The 15,912-nt window shown below is 35.8% G+C and overlaps 10 non-coding genes across 10 annotated transcripts; all 10 read left to right on the forward strand.

The window, feature by feature from the left end:
* Positions 1 to 258: 258 nt before the first annotated feature.
* TRNAD-GUC (transfer RNA aspartic acid (anticodon GUC)) lies at positions 259 to 330 on the forward strand. The gene has a single exon. It is a non-coding gene; the product is annotated as a tRNA-Asp (tRNA).
* A 636-nt stretch (positions 331 to 966) lies between these two features.
* Positions 967 to 1,038, forward strand: TRNAD-GUC (transfer RNA aspartic acid (anticodon GUC)). The gene has a single exon. It is a non-coding gene; the product is annotated as a tRNA-Asp (tRNA).
* Positions 1,039 to 1,666: 628 nt separating this feature from the next.
* TRNAD-GUC (transfer RNA aspartic acid (anticodon GUC)) lies at positions 1,667 to 1,738 on the forward strand. The gene has a single exon. It is a non-coding gene; the product is annotated as a tRNA-Asp (tRNA).
* A 2,734-nt stretch (positions 1,739 to 4,472) lies between these two features.
* Positions 4,473 to 4,544, forward strand: TRNAD-GUC (transfer RNA aspartic acid (anticodon GUC)). The gene has a single exon. It is a non-coding gene; the product is annotated as a tRNA-Asp (tRNA).
* A 2,034-nt stretch (positions 4,545 to 6,578) lies between these two features.
* Positions 6,579 to 6,650, forward strand: TRNAD-GUC (transfer RNA aspartic acid (anticodon GUC)). Its single transcript has one exon. It is a non-coding gene; the product is annotated as a tRNA-Asp (tRNA).
* A 2,035-nt stretch (positions 6,651 to 8,685) lies between these two features.
* On the forward strand, positions 8,686 to 8,757 carry TRNAD-GUC (transfer RNA aspartic acid (anticodon GUC)). Its single transcript has one exon. It is a non-coding gene; the product is annotated as a tRNA-Asp (tRNA).
* A 630-nt stretch (positions 8,758 to 9,387) lies between these two features.
* TRNAD-GUC (transfer RNA aspartic acid (anticodon GUC)) lies at positions 9,388 to 9,459 on the forward strand. Its single transcript has one exon. It is a non-coding gene; the product is annotated as a tRNA-Asp (tRNA).
* A 2,740-nt stretch (positions 9,460 to 12,199) lies between these two features.
* Positions 12,200 to 12,271, forward strand: TRNAD-GUC (transfer RNA aspartic acid (anticodon GUC)). Its single transcript has one exon. It is a non-coding gene; the product is annotated as a tRNA-Asp (tRNA).
* Positions 12,272 to 13,591: 1,320 nt separating this feature from the next.
* Positions 13,592 to 13,663, forward strand: TRNAD-GUC (transfer RNA aspartic acid (anticodon GUC)). The gene has a single exon. It is a non-coding gene; the product is annotated as a tRNA-Asp (tRNA).
* A 1,338-nt stretch (positions 13,664 to 15,001) lies between these two features.
* Positions 15,002 to 15,073, forward strand: TRNAD-GUC (transfer RNA aspartic acid (anticodon GUC)). The gene has a single exon. It is a non-coding gene; the product is annotated as a tRNA-Asp (tRNA).
* The last annotated feature ends 839 nt before the right edge of the window (positions 15,074 to 15,912 follow it).

Genomic DNA, 15,912 nt, shown 5'->3' on the forward strand with positions numbered 1-15,912 from the left:
TATATATATAAATATATATATTGATAGTTAGAAAGATAGCCAGATAGACAGATCGATAGATAGATATTTATTTCAATGAAATAATTTCTTGATAAAACTGATTGTTTTTGGCTAGGAATTTCTGTATTGTAATATTTAGGAAAAAAGATTACTTGTCCTAACCAAAAGCAGCAAATCTGCCTATTACAATACTGTGAATTGATCGAGGGTATGCCTTAACCGCAAGGAGGTGAGCACTGTTTAACTGATGCCAATAAGTCCTCGTTAGTATAGTGGTCCGTATCCCCGCCTGTCACGCGGGAGACCGGGGTTCAATTCCCCGACGGGGAGGCGATTCCTTTTATTCACACAATTAAATAAAATTATGTACTTTTTAACATTGTAAAATATATCTGTCATTATCCTTGCCTATTCCAATTGAGAAAAAAGGTTGAATTCACCGATGGACAAAATGCTTACTGATGTATTAACTGAAATTCATAATATGCTCTGAATATTTCAATATGCACAGGCGTACCATCAAAAACACTTTACATCTGCATTCTCTTGGAAAATTAGATGAAGCAGTGGTGAATCCTAGGCTGCTGTTCCACTCGATTGGCACAATTTACAAGTAGAATGATTGCTTTTGGTTAGTAGTGACCCCTGGTGGCTAATAGTTATAAGCTGCAAATGGTAAAGTGAGCTGATTATATAGATATATATATATATATATATAAATATATATATTGATAGTTAGAAAGATAGCTAGATAGACAGATCGATAGATAGATATTTATTTCAATGAAATAATTTCTTGATAATACTGATTGTTTTTGGCTAGGAATTTCTGTATTGAAATATTTAGGAAAAAAGATTACTTGTCCTAACGAAAAGCAGCAAATCTGCCAATTACAATACAGTGAATTGATCGATGGTATGCCTTAACCCCAAGGAGGTGAGCACTGTTTAACTGATGCCATAAAGTCCTCGTTAGTATAGTGGTTAGTATCCCCGCCTGTCACGCGGGAGACCGGGGTTCAATTCCCCGACGGGGAGGCGATTCCTTTTATTCACACAATTAAATAAAATGATGTACTTTTTAACATTGTAAAATATATCTGTCATTATCCTTGCCTATTCCGATTGAGAAAAAAGGTTGAATTCACCGATGGACAAAATGCTTACTGATGTGTTAACTGAAATTCATAATATGCTCTGAATATTTCAATATGCACAGGCGTACCATCAAAAACACTTTACATCTGCATTCTCTTGGAAAATGAGATGAAGCAGTGGTGAATCCTAGGCTGCTGTTCCACTCGATTGGCACAATTTACAAGTAGAATGACTGCTTTTGGTTAGTAGTGACCCCTGGTGGCTAATAGTTATAAGCTGCAAATGGTAAAGTGAGCTGATTATATAGATATATATATATAAATATATATATTGATAGTTAGAAAGATAGCTAGATAGACAGATCGATAGATAGATATTTATTTAAATGAAATAATTTCTTGATAATACTGATTGTTTTTGGCTAGGAATTTCTGTATTGAAATATTTAGGAAAAAAGATGACTTGTCCTAACCAAAAGCAGCAAATCTGCCAATTACAATACTGTGAATTGATCAAGGGTATGCCTTACCCCCAAGGAGGTGAGCACTGTTTAACTGATGCCAATAAGTCCTCGTTAGTATAGTGGTCAGTATCCCCGCCTGTCACGCGGGAGACCGGGGTTCAATTCCCCGACGGGGAGGCTATTCCTTTTATTCATACAATTAAATAAAATGATGTACTTTCTAACATTGTAAAATATATCTGTCATTATCCTTGCCTATTCCGATTGAGAAAAAAGGTTGAATTCACCGATGGACAAAATGCTTACTGATGTGTTAACTGAAATTCATAATATGCTCTGAATATTTCAATATGCACAGGCGTACCATCAAAAACACTTTACATCTGCATTCTCTTGGAAAATGAGATGAAGCAGTGGTGAATCCTAGGCTGCTGTTCCACTCGATTGGCACAATTTACAAGTAGAATGACTGCTTTTGGTTAGTAGTGACCCCTGGTGGCTAATAGTTATAAGCTGCAAATGGTAAAGTGAGCTGATTATATAGATATATATATATAACTATATATATTGATAGTTAGAAAGATAGCTAGATAGACAGATCGATAGATAGATATTTATTTAAATGAAATAATTTCTTGATAATACTGATTGTTTTTGGCTAGGAATTTCTGTATTGAAATATTTAGGAAAAAAGATGACTTGTCCTAACCAAAAGCAGAAAATCTGCCTATTACAATACTGTGAATTGATCGAGGGTTTGCCTTAACCCCAAGGAGGTGAGCACTGTTTAACTGATGTCAATAAGTCCTCGTTAGTATAGTGGTCAGTATCCCCGCCTGTCACTCGGGAGACCGGGGTTCAATTCCCCGACATGGAGGCGATTCCTTTTATTCACACAATTAAATAAAATGATGTACTTTCTAACATTGTAAAATATATCTGTCATTATCCTTGCCTATTCCGATTGAGAAAAAAGGTTGAATTCACTGATGGCCAAAATGCTTACTGATGTGTTAACTGAAATTCAGAATATGCTCTGAATATTTCAATATGCACAGGCGTACCATCAAAAACACTTTACATCTGCATTCTCTTGGAAAATGAGATGAAGCAGTGGTGAATCCTAGGCTGCTGTTACACTCGATTGGCACAATTTACAAGTAGAATGACTGCTTTTGGTTAGTAGTGACCCCTGGTGGCTAATAGTTATAAGCTGCAAATGGTAAAGTGAGCTGATTATATAGATATATATATATATAAATATATATATTGATAGTTAGAAAGATAGCCAGATAGACAGATCGATAGATAGATATTTATTTCAATGAAATAATTTCTTGATAAAACTGATTGTTTTTGGCTTGGAATTTCTGTATTGTAATATTTAGGAAAAAAGATTACTTGTCCTAACGAAAAGCAGCAAATCTGCCTATTACAATACTGTGAATTGATCGATGGTATGCCTTAACCCCAAGGAGGTGAGCACTGTTTAACTGATGCCATAAAGTCCTCGTTAGTATAGTGGTTACTATCCCCGCCTGTCACGCGGGAGACCGGGGTTCAATTCCCCGACGGGGAGGCGATTCCTTTTATTCACACAATTAAATAAAATGATGTACTTTTTAACATTGTAAAATATATCTGTCATTATCCTTGCCTATTCCGATTGAGAAAAAAGGTTGAATTCACCGATGGACAAAATGCTTACTGATGTGTTAACTGAAGTTCATAATATGCTCTGAATATTTCAATATGCACAGGCGTACCATCAAAAACACTTTACATCTGCATTCTCTTGGAAAATGAGATGAAGCAGTGGTGAATCCTAGGCTGCTGTTCCACTCGATTGGCACAATTTACAAGTAGAATGACTGCTTTTGGTTAGTAGTGACCCCTGGTGGCTAATAGTTATAAGCTGCAAATGGTAAAGTGAGCTGATTATATAGATATATATATATATAAATATATATATTGATAGTTAGAAAGATAGCTAGATAGACAGATCGATAGATAGATATTTATTTCAATGAAATAATTTCTTGATAATACTGATTGTTTTTGGCTAGGAATTTCTGTATTGAAATATTTAGGAAAAAAGATGACTTGTCCTAACCAAAAGCAGCACATCTGCCTATTACAATACTGTGAATTGATCGAGGGTATGCCTTAACCCCAAGGAGGTGAGCACTGTTTAACTGATGTCAAGAAGTCCTCGTTAGTATAGTGGTCAGTATCACCGCCTGTCACGCGGGAGACCGGGGTTCAATTGCCCGACAGGGAGGCGATTCCTTTTATTCACACAATTAAATAAAATGATGTACTTTCTAACATTGTAAAATATATCTGTCATTATCCTTGCCTATTCCGATTGAGAAAAAAGGTTGAATTCACCGATGGACAAAATGCTTACTGATGTGTTAACTGAAATTCATAATATGCTCTGAATATTTCAATATGCACAGGCGTACCATCAAAAACACTTTACATCTGCATTCTCTTGGAAAATGAGATGAAGCAGTGGTGAATCCTAGGCTGCTGTTCCACTCGATTGGCACAATTTACAAGTAGAATGACTGCTTTTAGTTAGTAGTGACCCCTGGTGGCTAATAGTTATAAGCTGCAAATGATAAAGTGAGCTGATTATATAGATATAGATATATATAAATATATATATTGATAGTTAGAAAGATAGCCAGATAGACAGATCGATAGATAGATATTTATTTCAATGAAATAATTTCTTGATAATACTGATTGTTTTTGGCTAGGAATTTCTGTATTGAAATATTTAGGAAAAAAGATGACTTGTCCTAACCAAAAGCAGCAAATCTGCCTATTACAATACTGTGAATTGATCGAGGGTATGCCTTAACCCCAAGGAGGTGAGCACTGTTTAACTGATGTCAATAAGTCCTCGTTAGTATAGTGGTCAGTATCCCCGCCTGTCACGCGGGAGACCGGGGTTCAATTCCCCGACAGGGAGGCGATTCCTTTTATTCACACAATTAAATAAAATAATGTACTTTCTAACATTGTAAAATATATCTGTCATTATCCTTGCCTATTCAGATTGAGAAAAAAGGTTGAATTCACTGATGGCCAAAATGCTTACTGATGTGTTAACTGAAATTCAGAATATGCTCTGAATATTTCAATATGCACAGGCGTACCATCAAAAACACTTTACATCTGCATTCTCTTGGAAAATGAGATGAAGCAGTGGTGAATCCTAGGCTGCTGTTACACTCGATTGGCACAATTTACAAGTAGAATGACTGCTTTTGGTTAGTAGTGACCCCTGGTGGCTAATAGTTATAAGCTGCAAATGGTAAAGTGAGCTGATTATATAGATATATATATATATAAATATATATATTGATAGTTAGAAAGATAGCCAGATAGACAGATCGATAGATAGATATTTATTTCAATGAAATAATTTCTTGATAAAACTGATTGTTTTTGGCTAGGAATTTCTGTATTGTAATATTTAGGAAAAAAGATTACTTGTCCTAACGAAAAGCAGCAAATCTGCCTATTACAATACTGTGAATTGATCGATGGTATGCCTTAACCCCAAGGAGGTGAGCACTGTTTAACTGATGCCATAAAGTCCTCGTTAGTATAGTGGTTAGTATCCCCGCCTGTCACGCGGGAGACCGGGGTTCAATTACCCGACGGGGAGGTGATTCCTTTTATTCACACAATTAAATAAAATGATGTACTTTCTAACATTGTAAAATATATCTGTCATTATCCTTGCCTATTCCGATTGAGAAAAAAGGTTGAATTCACCGATGGACAAAATGCTTACTGATGTGTTAACTGAAATTCATAATATGCTCTGAATATTTCAATATGCACAGGTGTACCATCAAAAACACTTTACATCTGCATTCTCTTGGAAAATGAGATGAAGCAGTGGTGAATCCTAGGCTGCTGTTCCACTCGATTGGCACAATTTACAAGTAGAATGACTGCTTTTAGTTAGTAGTGACCCCTGGTGGCTAATAGTTATAAGCTGCAAATGATAAAGTGAGCTGATTATATAGATATAGATATATATAAATATATATATTGATAGTTAGAAAGATAGCCAGATAGACAGATCGATAGATAGATATTTATTTCAATGAAATAATTTCTTGATAATACTGATTGTTTTTGGCTAGGAATTTCTGTATTGAAATATTTAGGAAAAAAGATGACTTGTCCTAACCAAAAGCAGCAAATCTGCCTATTACAATACTGTGAATTGATCGAGGGTATGCCTTAACCCCAAGGAGGTGAGCACTGTTTAACTGATGTCAATAAGTCCTCGTTAGTATAGTGGTCAGTATCCCCGCCTGTCACGCGGGAGACCGGGGTTCAATTCCCCGGCAGGGAGGCGATTCCTTTTATTCACACAATTAAATAAAATAATGTACTTTCTAACATTGTAAAATATATCTGTCATTATCCTTGCCTATTCCGATTGAGAAAAAAGGTTGAATTCACTGATGGCCAAAATGCTTACTGATGTGTTAACTGAAATTCAGAATATGCTCTGAATATTTCAATATGCAGAGGCGTACTATCAAAAACACTTTACATCTGCATTCTCTTGGAAAATGAGATGAAGCAGAGGTGAATCCTAGGCTGCTGTTCCACTCGATTGGCACAATTTACAAGTAGAATGACTGCTTTTGGTTAGTAGTGACCCCTGGTGGCTAATAGTTATAAGCTGCAAATGGTAAAGTGAGCTGATTATATAGATATATATATATATAAATATATATATTGATAGTTAGAAAGATACCCAGATAGACAGATCGATAGATAGATATTTATTTCAATTAAATAATTTCTTGATAAAACTGATTGTTTTTGGCTAGGAATTTCTGTATTGTAATATTTATGAAAAAAGATTACTTGTCCTAACCAAAAGCAGCAAATCTGCCTATTACAATACTGTGAATTGATCGAGGGTATGCCTTAACCCCAAGGAGGTGAGCACTGTTTAACTGATGCCAATAAGTCCTCGTTAGTATAGTGGTCAGTATCCCCGCCTGTCACGCGGGAGACCGGGGTTCAATTCCCCGACGGGGAGGCGATTCCTTTTATTCACACAATTAAATAAAATGATGTACTTTTTAACATTGTAAAATATATCTGTCATTATCCTTGCCTATTCCGATTGAGAAAAAAGGTTGAATTCACCGATGGACAAAATGCTTACTGATGTGTTAACTGAAATTCATAATATGCTCTGAATATTTCAATATGCACAGGCGTACCATCAAAAACACTTTACATCTGCATTCTCTTGGAAAATGAGATGAAGCAGTGGTGAATCCTAGGCTGCTGTTCCACTCGATTGGCACAATTTACAAGTAGAATGACTGCTTTTGGTTAGTAGTGACCCCTGGTGGCTAATAGTTATAAGCTGCAAATGGTAAAGTGAGCTGATTATATAGATATATATATATATAAATATATATATTGATAGTTAGAAAGATAGCTAGATAGACAGATCGATAGATAGATATTTATTTCAATGAAATAATTTCTTGATAAAACTGATTGTTTTTGGCTAGGAATTTCTGTATTGTAATATTTAGGAAAAAAGATGACTTGTCCTAACCAAAAGCAGCACATCTGCCTATTACAATACTGTGAATTGATCGAGGGTATGCCTTAACCCCAAGGAGGTGAGCACTGTTTAACTGATGTCAATAAGTCCTCGTTAGTATAGTGGGCAGTATCCCCGCCTGTCAGGCGGGAGACCGGGGTTCAATTCCCCGACAGGGAGGCGATTCCTTTTATTCACAAAATTAAATGAAATGATGTACTTTCTAACATTGTAAAATATATCTGTCATTATCCTTGCCTATTCCGATTGAGAAAAAAGGTTGAATTCACTGATGGCCAAAATGCTTACTGATGTGTTAACTGAAATTCAGAATATGCTCTGAATATTTCAATATGCACAGGCGTACCATCAAAAACACTTTACATCTGCATTCTCTTGGAAAATGAGATGAAGCAGTGGTGAATCCTAGGCTGCTGTTCCACTCGATTGGCACAATTTACAAGTAGAATGACTGCTTTTGGTTAGTAGTGACCCCTGGTGGCTAATAGTTATAAGCTGCAAATGGTAAAGTGAGCTGATTATATAGATATATATATATATATAAATATATATATTGATAGTTAGAAAGATAGCTAGATAGACAGATCGATAGATAGATATTTATTTCAATGAAATAATTTCTTGATAAAACTGATTGTTTTTGGCTAGGAATTTCTGTATTGTAATATTTAGGAAAAAAGATTTCTTGTCCTAACGAAAAGCAGCAAATCTGCCTATTACAATACTGTGAATTGATCGAGGGTATGCCTTAACCCCAAGGAGGTGAGCACTGTTTAAGTGATGTCAATAAGTCCTCGTTAGTATAGTGGTCAGTATCCCCGCCTGTCACATGGGAGACCGGGGTTCAATTCCCCGACAGTTAGGCGATTCCATTTATTCACACAATTAAATTAAATGATGTACTTTCTAACATTGTAAAATATATCTGTCATTATCCTTGCCTATTCCGATTGAGAAAAAAGGTTGAATTCACTGATGGACAAAATGCTTACTGATGTGTTAACTGAAATTCATAATATGCTCTGAATATTTCAATATGCACAGGCGTACCATCAAAAACACTTTACATCTGCATTCTCTTGGAAAATGAGATGAAGCAGTGGTGAATCCTAGGCTGCTGTTCCACTCGATTGGCACAATTTACAAGTAGAATGACTGCTTTTGGTTAGTAGTGACCCCTGGTGGCTAATAGTTATAAGTTGCAAATGGTAAAGTGAGCTGATTATATAGATATATATATATATAAATATATATATTGATAGTTAGAAAGATAGCTAGATAGACACATCGATAGATAGATATTTATTTCAATGAAATAATTTCTTAATATTACTGATTGTTTTTGGCAAGGAATTTCTGTATTGAAATATTTAGGAAAAAGATGACTTGTCCTAACCAAAAGCAGCAAATCTGCCTATTACAATACTGTGAATTGATCGAGGGTATGCCTTAACCCAAAGGAGGTGAGCACTGTTTAACTGACGCCGATAAGTCCTCGTTAGTATAGTGGTCAGTATTCCCGCCTGTCACGCGGGAGACCGGGGTTCAATTCCCCGACAGGGAGGCGATTCCTTTTATTCACACAATTAAATAAAATGATGTACTTTCTAACATTGTAAAATATACCTGTCATTATCCATGCCTATTCCGATTGAGAAAAAAGGTTGAATTCAGTGATGGCCAAAATGCTTACTGATGTGTTAACTGAAATTCAGAATATGCTCTGAATATTTCAATATGCAGAGGCGTACTATCAAAAACACTTTACATCTGCATTCTCTTGGAAAATGAGATGAAGCAGAGGTGAATCCTAGGCTGCTGTTCCACTCGATTGGCACAATTTACAAGTAGAATGACTGCTTTTGGTTAGTAGTGACCCCTGGTGGCTAATAGTTATAAGCTGCAAATGGTAAAGTGAGCTGATTATATAGATATATATATATATAAATATATATATTGATAGTTAGAAAGATAGCTAGATAGACACATCGATAGATAGATATTTATTTCAATGAAATAATTTCTTTATAATACTGATTGTTTTTGTCAAGGAATTTCTGTATTGAAATATTTAGGAAAAAAGATGACTTGTCCTGACCAAAGGCAGCAAATCTGCCTATTACAATACTGTGAATTGATCGAGGGTATGCCTTAACCCCAAGGAGGTGAGCACTGTTTCACTGACGCCAATAAGTCCTCGTTAGTATAGTGGTCAGTATCCCCGCCTGTCACGCGGGAGACCGGGGTTCAATTCCCCGACAGGGAGGCGATTCCTTTTATTCACACAATTAAATAAAATGATGTACTTTCTAACATTGTAAAATATACCTGTCATTATCCATGCCTATTCCGATTGAGAAAAAAGGTTGAATTCAGTGATGGCCAAAATGCTTACTGATGTGTTAACTGAAATTCAGAATATGCTCTGAATATTTCAATATGCAGAGGCGTACTATCAAAAACACTTTACATCTGCATTCTCTTGGAAAATGAGATGAAGCAGAGGTGAATCCTAGGCTGCTGTTCCACTCGATTGGCACAATTTACAAGTAGAATGACTGCTTTTGGTTAGTAGTGACCCCTGGTGGCTAATAGTTATAAGCTGCAAATGGTAAAGTGAGCTGATTATATAGATATATATATATATAAATATATATATTGATAGTTAGAAAGATACCCAGATAGACAGATCGATAGATAGATATTTATTTCAATGAAATAATTTCTTGATAAAACTGATTGTTTTTGGCTAGGAATTTCTGTATTGTAATATTTAGGAAAAAAGATGACTTGTCCTAACCAAAAGCAGCACATCTGCCTATTACAATACTGTGAATTGATCGAGGGTATGCCTTAACCCCAAGGAGGTGAGCACTGTTTCACTGATGTCAATAAGTCCTCGTTAGTATAGTGGTCAGTATCCCCGCCTGTCAGGCGGGAGACCGGGGTTCAATTCCCCGACAGGGAGGCGATTCCTTTTATTCACACAATTAAATAAAATGATGTACTTTTTAACATTGTAAAATATATCTGTCATTATCCTTGCCTATTCCGATTGAGAAAAAAGGTTGAATTCACCGATGGACAAAATGCTTACTGATGTGTTAACTGAAATTCATAATATGCTCTGAATATTTCAATATGCACAGGCGTACCATCAAAAACACTTTACATCTGCATTCTCTTGGAAAATGAGATGAAGCAGTGGTGAATCCTAGGCTGCTGTTCCACTCGATTGGCACAATTTACAAGTAGAATGACTGCTTTTGGTTAGTAGTGACCCCTGGGGGCTAATAGTTATAAGCTGCAAATGGTAAAGTGAGCTGATTATATAGATATATATATATATAAATATATATATTGATAGTTAGAAAGATAGCTAGATAGACAGATCGATAGATAGATATTTATTTCAATGAAATAATTTCTTGATAAAACTGATTGTTTTTGGCTAGGAATTTCTGTATTGTAATATTTAGGAAAAAAGATGACTTGTCCTAACCAAAAGCAGCACATCTGCCTATTACAATACTGTGAATTGATCGAGGGTATGCCTTAACCCCAAGGAGGTGAGCACTGTTTAACTGATGTCAATAAGTCCTCGTTAGTATAGTGGTCAGTATCCCCGCCTGTCAGGCGGGAGACCGGGGTTCAATTCCCCGACAGGGAGGCGATTCCTTTTATTCACAAAATTAAATGAAATGATGTACTTTCTAACATTGTAAAATATATCTGTCATTATCCTTGCCTATTCCGATTGAGAAAAAAGGTTGAATTCACTGATGGCCAAAATGCTTACTGATGTGTTAACTGAAATTCAGAATATGCTCTGAATATTTCAATATGCACAGGCGTACCATCAAAAACACTTTACATCTGCATTCTCTTGGAAAATGAGATGAAGCAGTGGTGAATCCTAGGCTGCTGTTCCACTCGATTGGCACAATTTACAAGTAGAATGACTGCTTTTGGTTAGTAGTGACCCCTGGTGGCTAATAGTTATAAGCTGCAAATGGTAAAGTGAGCTGATTATATAGATATATATATATATATATAAATATATATATTGATAGTTAGAAAGATAGCTAGATAGACAGATCGATAGATAGATATTTATTTCAATGAAATAATTTCTTGATAATACTGATTGTTTTTGGCAAGGAATTTCTGTATTGAAATATTTAGGAAAAAAGATGACTTGTCCTAACCAAAAGCAGCAAATCTGCCTATTACAATACTGTGAATTGATCGAGGGTATGCCTTAACCCCAAGGAGGTGAGCACTGTTTAACTGATGCCAATAAGTCCTCGTTAGTATAGTGGTCAGTATCCCCGCCTGTCACGCGGGAGACCGCGTTTCGATTCCCCGATGGGGAGGCGATTCCTTTTATTCACACAATTAAATAAAATGATGAACTTTCTAACATTGTAAAATATATCTGTCATTATCCTTGCCTATTCCGATTGAGAAAAAAAGGTTGAATTCACTGATGGACAAAATGCTTACTGATGTGTTAACTGAAATTCATAATATGCTCTGAATATTTCAATATGCACAGGCGTACCATCAAAAACACTTTACATCTGCATTCTCTTGGAAAATGAGATGAAGCAGTGGTGAATCCTAGGCTGCTGTTCCACTCGATTGGCACAATTTACAAGTAGAATGACTGCTTTTGGTTAGTAGTGACCCCTGGTGGCTAATAGTTATAAGTTGCAAATGGTAAAGTGAGCTGATTATATAGATATATATATATATAAATATATATATTGATAGTTAGAAAGATAGCTAGATAGACACATCGATAGATAGATATTTATTTCAATGAAATAATTTCTTAATAATACTGATTGTTTTTGGCAAGGAATTTCTGTATTGAAATATTTAGGAAAAAGATGACTTGTCCTAACCAAAAGCAGCAAATCTGCCTATTACAATACTGTGAATTGATCGAGGGTATGCCTTAACCCAAAGGAGGTGAGCACTGTTTAACTGACGCCGATAAGTCCTCGTTAGTATAGTGGTCAGTATCCCCGCCTGTCACGCGGGAGACCGGGGTTCAATTCCCCGACAGGGAGGCGATTCCTTTTATTCACACAATTAAATAAAATGATGTACTTTCTAACATTGTAAAATATACCTGTCATTATCCATGCCTATTCCGATTGAGAAAAAAGGTTGAATTCAGTGATGAACAAAATGCTTACTGATGTGTTAACTGAAATTCAGAATATGCTCTGAATATTTCAATATGCAGAGGCGTACTATCAAAAACACTTTACATCTGCATTCTCTTGGAAAATGAGATGAAGCAGAGGTGAATCCTAGGCTGCTGTTCCACTCGATTGGCACAATTTACAAGTAGAATGACTGCTTTTGGTTAGTAGTGACCCCTGGTGGCTAATAGTTATAAGCTGCAAATGGTAAAGTGAGCTGATTATATAGATATATATATATATAAATATATATATTGATAGTTAGAAAGATAGCTAGATAGACACATCGATAGATAGATATTTATTTCAATGAAATAATTTCTTGATAATACTGATTGTTTTTGGCAAGGAATTTCTGTATTGAAATATTTAGGAAAAAAGATGACTTGCCCTAACCACAAGCAGCAAATCTGCCTATTACAATACTGTGAATTGATCGAGGGTATGCCTTAACCCCAAGGAGGTGAGCACTGTTTAACTGATGCCAGTAAGTCCTCGTTAGTATAGTGGTGAGTATCCCCTCCTGTCACAAGGGAGACCGGGGTTCAATTCCCCGACGGGGAGGCGATTCCTTTTATTCACACAATTAAATAAAATGATGTACTTTCTAACATTGTAAAATATATCTGTCATTATCCATGCCTATTCCGATTGAGAAAAAAGGTTGAATTCAGTGATGGCCAAAATGCTTACTGATGTGTTAACTGAAATTCAGAATATGCTCTGAATATTTCAATATGCACAGGCGTACCATCAAAAACACTTTACATCTGCATTCTCTTGGAAAATGAGATGAAGCAGTGGTGAATCCTAGGCTGCTGTTCCACTCGATTGGCAAAATTTACAAGTAGAATGACTGCTTTTGGTTAGTAGTGACCCCTGGTGGCTAATAGTTATAAGCTGCAAATGGTAAAGTGAGCTGATTATATAGATATATATATATATTGATAGTTAGAAAGATAGCCAGATAGACAGATCGATAGATAGATATTTATTTCAATTAAATAATTTCTTGATAAAACTGATTGTTTTTGGCTAGGAATTTCTGTATTGTAATATTTAGGAAAAAAGATTACTTGTCCTAACCAAAAGCAGCAAATCTGCCTATTACAATACTGTGAATTGATCGAGGGTATGCCTTAACCGCAAGGAGGTGAGCACTGTTTAACTGATGCCAATAAGTCCTCGTTAGTATAGTGGTCCGTATCCCCGCCTGTCACGCGGGAGACCGGGGTTCAATTCCCCGACGGGGAGGCGATTCCTTTTATTCACACAATTAAATAAAATTATGTACTTTTTAACATTGTAAAATATATCTGTCATTATCCTTGCCTATTCCGATTGAGAAAAAAGGTTGAATTCACCAATGGACAAAATGCTTACTGATGTATTAACTGAAATTCATAATATGCTCTGAATATTTCAATATGCACAGGCGTACCATCAAAAACACTTTACATCTGCATTCTCTTGGAAAATTAGATGAAGCAGTGGTGAATCCTAGGCTGCTGTTCCACTCGATTGGCACAATTTACAAGTAGAATGACTGCTTTTGGTTAGTAGTGACCCCTGGTGGCTAATAGTTATAAGCTGCAAATGGTAAAGTGAGCTGATTATATAGATATATATATATATATATATAAATATATATATTGATAGTTAGAAAGATAGCTAGATAGACAGATCGATAGATAGATATTTATTTCAATGAAATAATTTCTTGATAATACTGATTGTTTTTGGCAAGGAATTTCTGTATTGAAATATTTAGGAAAAAAGATGACTTGTCCTAACCAAAAGCAGCAAATCTGCCTATTACAATACTGTGAATTGATCGAGGGTATGCCTTAACCCCAAGGAGGTGAGCACTGTTTAACTGATGCCAATAAGTCCTCGTTAGTATAGTGGTCAGTATCCCCGCCTGTCACGCGGGAGACCGCGTTTCGATTCCCCGATGGGGAGGCGATTCCTTTTATTCACACAATTAAATAAAATGATGAACTTTCTAACATTGTAAAATATATCTGTCATTATCCTTGCCTATTCCGATTGAGAAAAAAAGGTTGAATTCACTGATGGACAAAATGCTTACTGATGTGTTAACTGAAATTCATAATATGCTCTGAATATTTCAATATGCACAGGCGTACCATCAAAAACACTTTACATCTGCATTCTCTTGGAAAATGAGATGAAGCAGTGGTGAATCCTAGGCTGCTGTTCCACTCGATTGGCACAATTTACAAGTAGAATGACTGCTTTTGGTTAGTAGTGACCCCTGGTGGCTAATAGTTATAAGTTGCAAATGGTAAAGTGAGCTGATTATATAGATATATATATATATAAATATATATATTGATAGTTAGAAAGATAGCTAGATAGACACATCGATAGATAGATATTTATTTCAATGAAATAATTTCTTAATAATACTGATTGTTTTTGGCAAGGAATTTCTGTATTGAAATATTTAGGAAAAAGATGACTTGTCCTAACCAAAAGCAGCAAATCTGCCTATTACAATACTGTGAATTGATCGAGGGTATGCCTTAACCCAAAGGAGGTGAGCACTGTTTAACTGACGCCGATAAGTCCTCGTTAGTATAGTGGTCAGTATCCCCGCCTGTCACGCGGGAGACCGGGGTTCAATTCCCCGACAGGGAGGCGATTCCTTTTATTCACACAATTAAATAAAATGATGTACTTTCTAACATTGTAAAATATACCTGTCATTATCCATGCCTATTCCGATTGAGAAAAAAGGTTGAATTCAGTGATGAACAAAATGCTTACTGATGTGTTAACTGAAATTCAGAATATGCTCTGAATATTTCAATATGCAGAGGCGTACTATCAAAAACACTTTACATCTGCATTCTCTTGGAAAATGAGATGAAGCAGAGGTGAATCCTAGGCTGCTGTTCCACTCGATTGGCACAATTTACAAGTAGAATGACTGCTTTTGGTTAGTAGTGACCCCTGGTGGCTAATAGTTATAAGCTGCAAATGGTAAAGTGAGCTGATTATATAGATATATATATATATAAATATATATATTGATAGTTAGAAAGATAGCTAGATAGACACATCGATAGATAGATATTTATTTCAATGAAATAATTTCTTGATAATACTGATTGTTTTTGGCAAGGAATTTCTGTATTGAAATATTTAGGAAAAAAGATGACTTGCCCTAACCACAAGCAGCAAATCTGCCTATTACAATACTGTGAATTGATCGAGGGTATGCCTTAACCCCAAGGAGGTGAGCACTGTTTAACTGATGCCAGTAAGTCCTCGTTAGTATAGTGGTGAGTATCCCCTCCTGTCACAAGGGAGACCGGGGTTCAATTCCCCGACGGGGAGGCGATTCCTTTTATTCACACAATTAAATAAAATGATGTACTTTCTAACATTGTAAAATATATCTGTCATTATCCATGCCTATTCCGATTGAGAAAAAAGGTTGAATTCAGTGATGGCCAAAATGCTTACTGATGTGT

Source organism: Lissotriton helveticus, chromosome 1_2, assembly GCF_964261635.1.
Source record: "Lissotriton helveticus chromosome 1_2, aLisHel1.1, whole genome shotgun sequence".
In the NCBI taxonomy this organism is placed as follows: domain Eukaryota; kingdom Metazoa; phylum Chordata; class Amphibia; order Caudata; family Salamandridae; genus Lissotriton; species Lissotriton helveticus.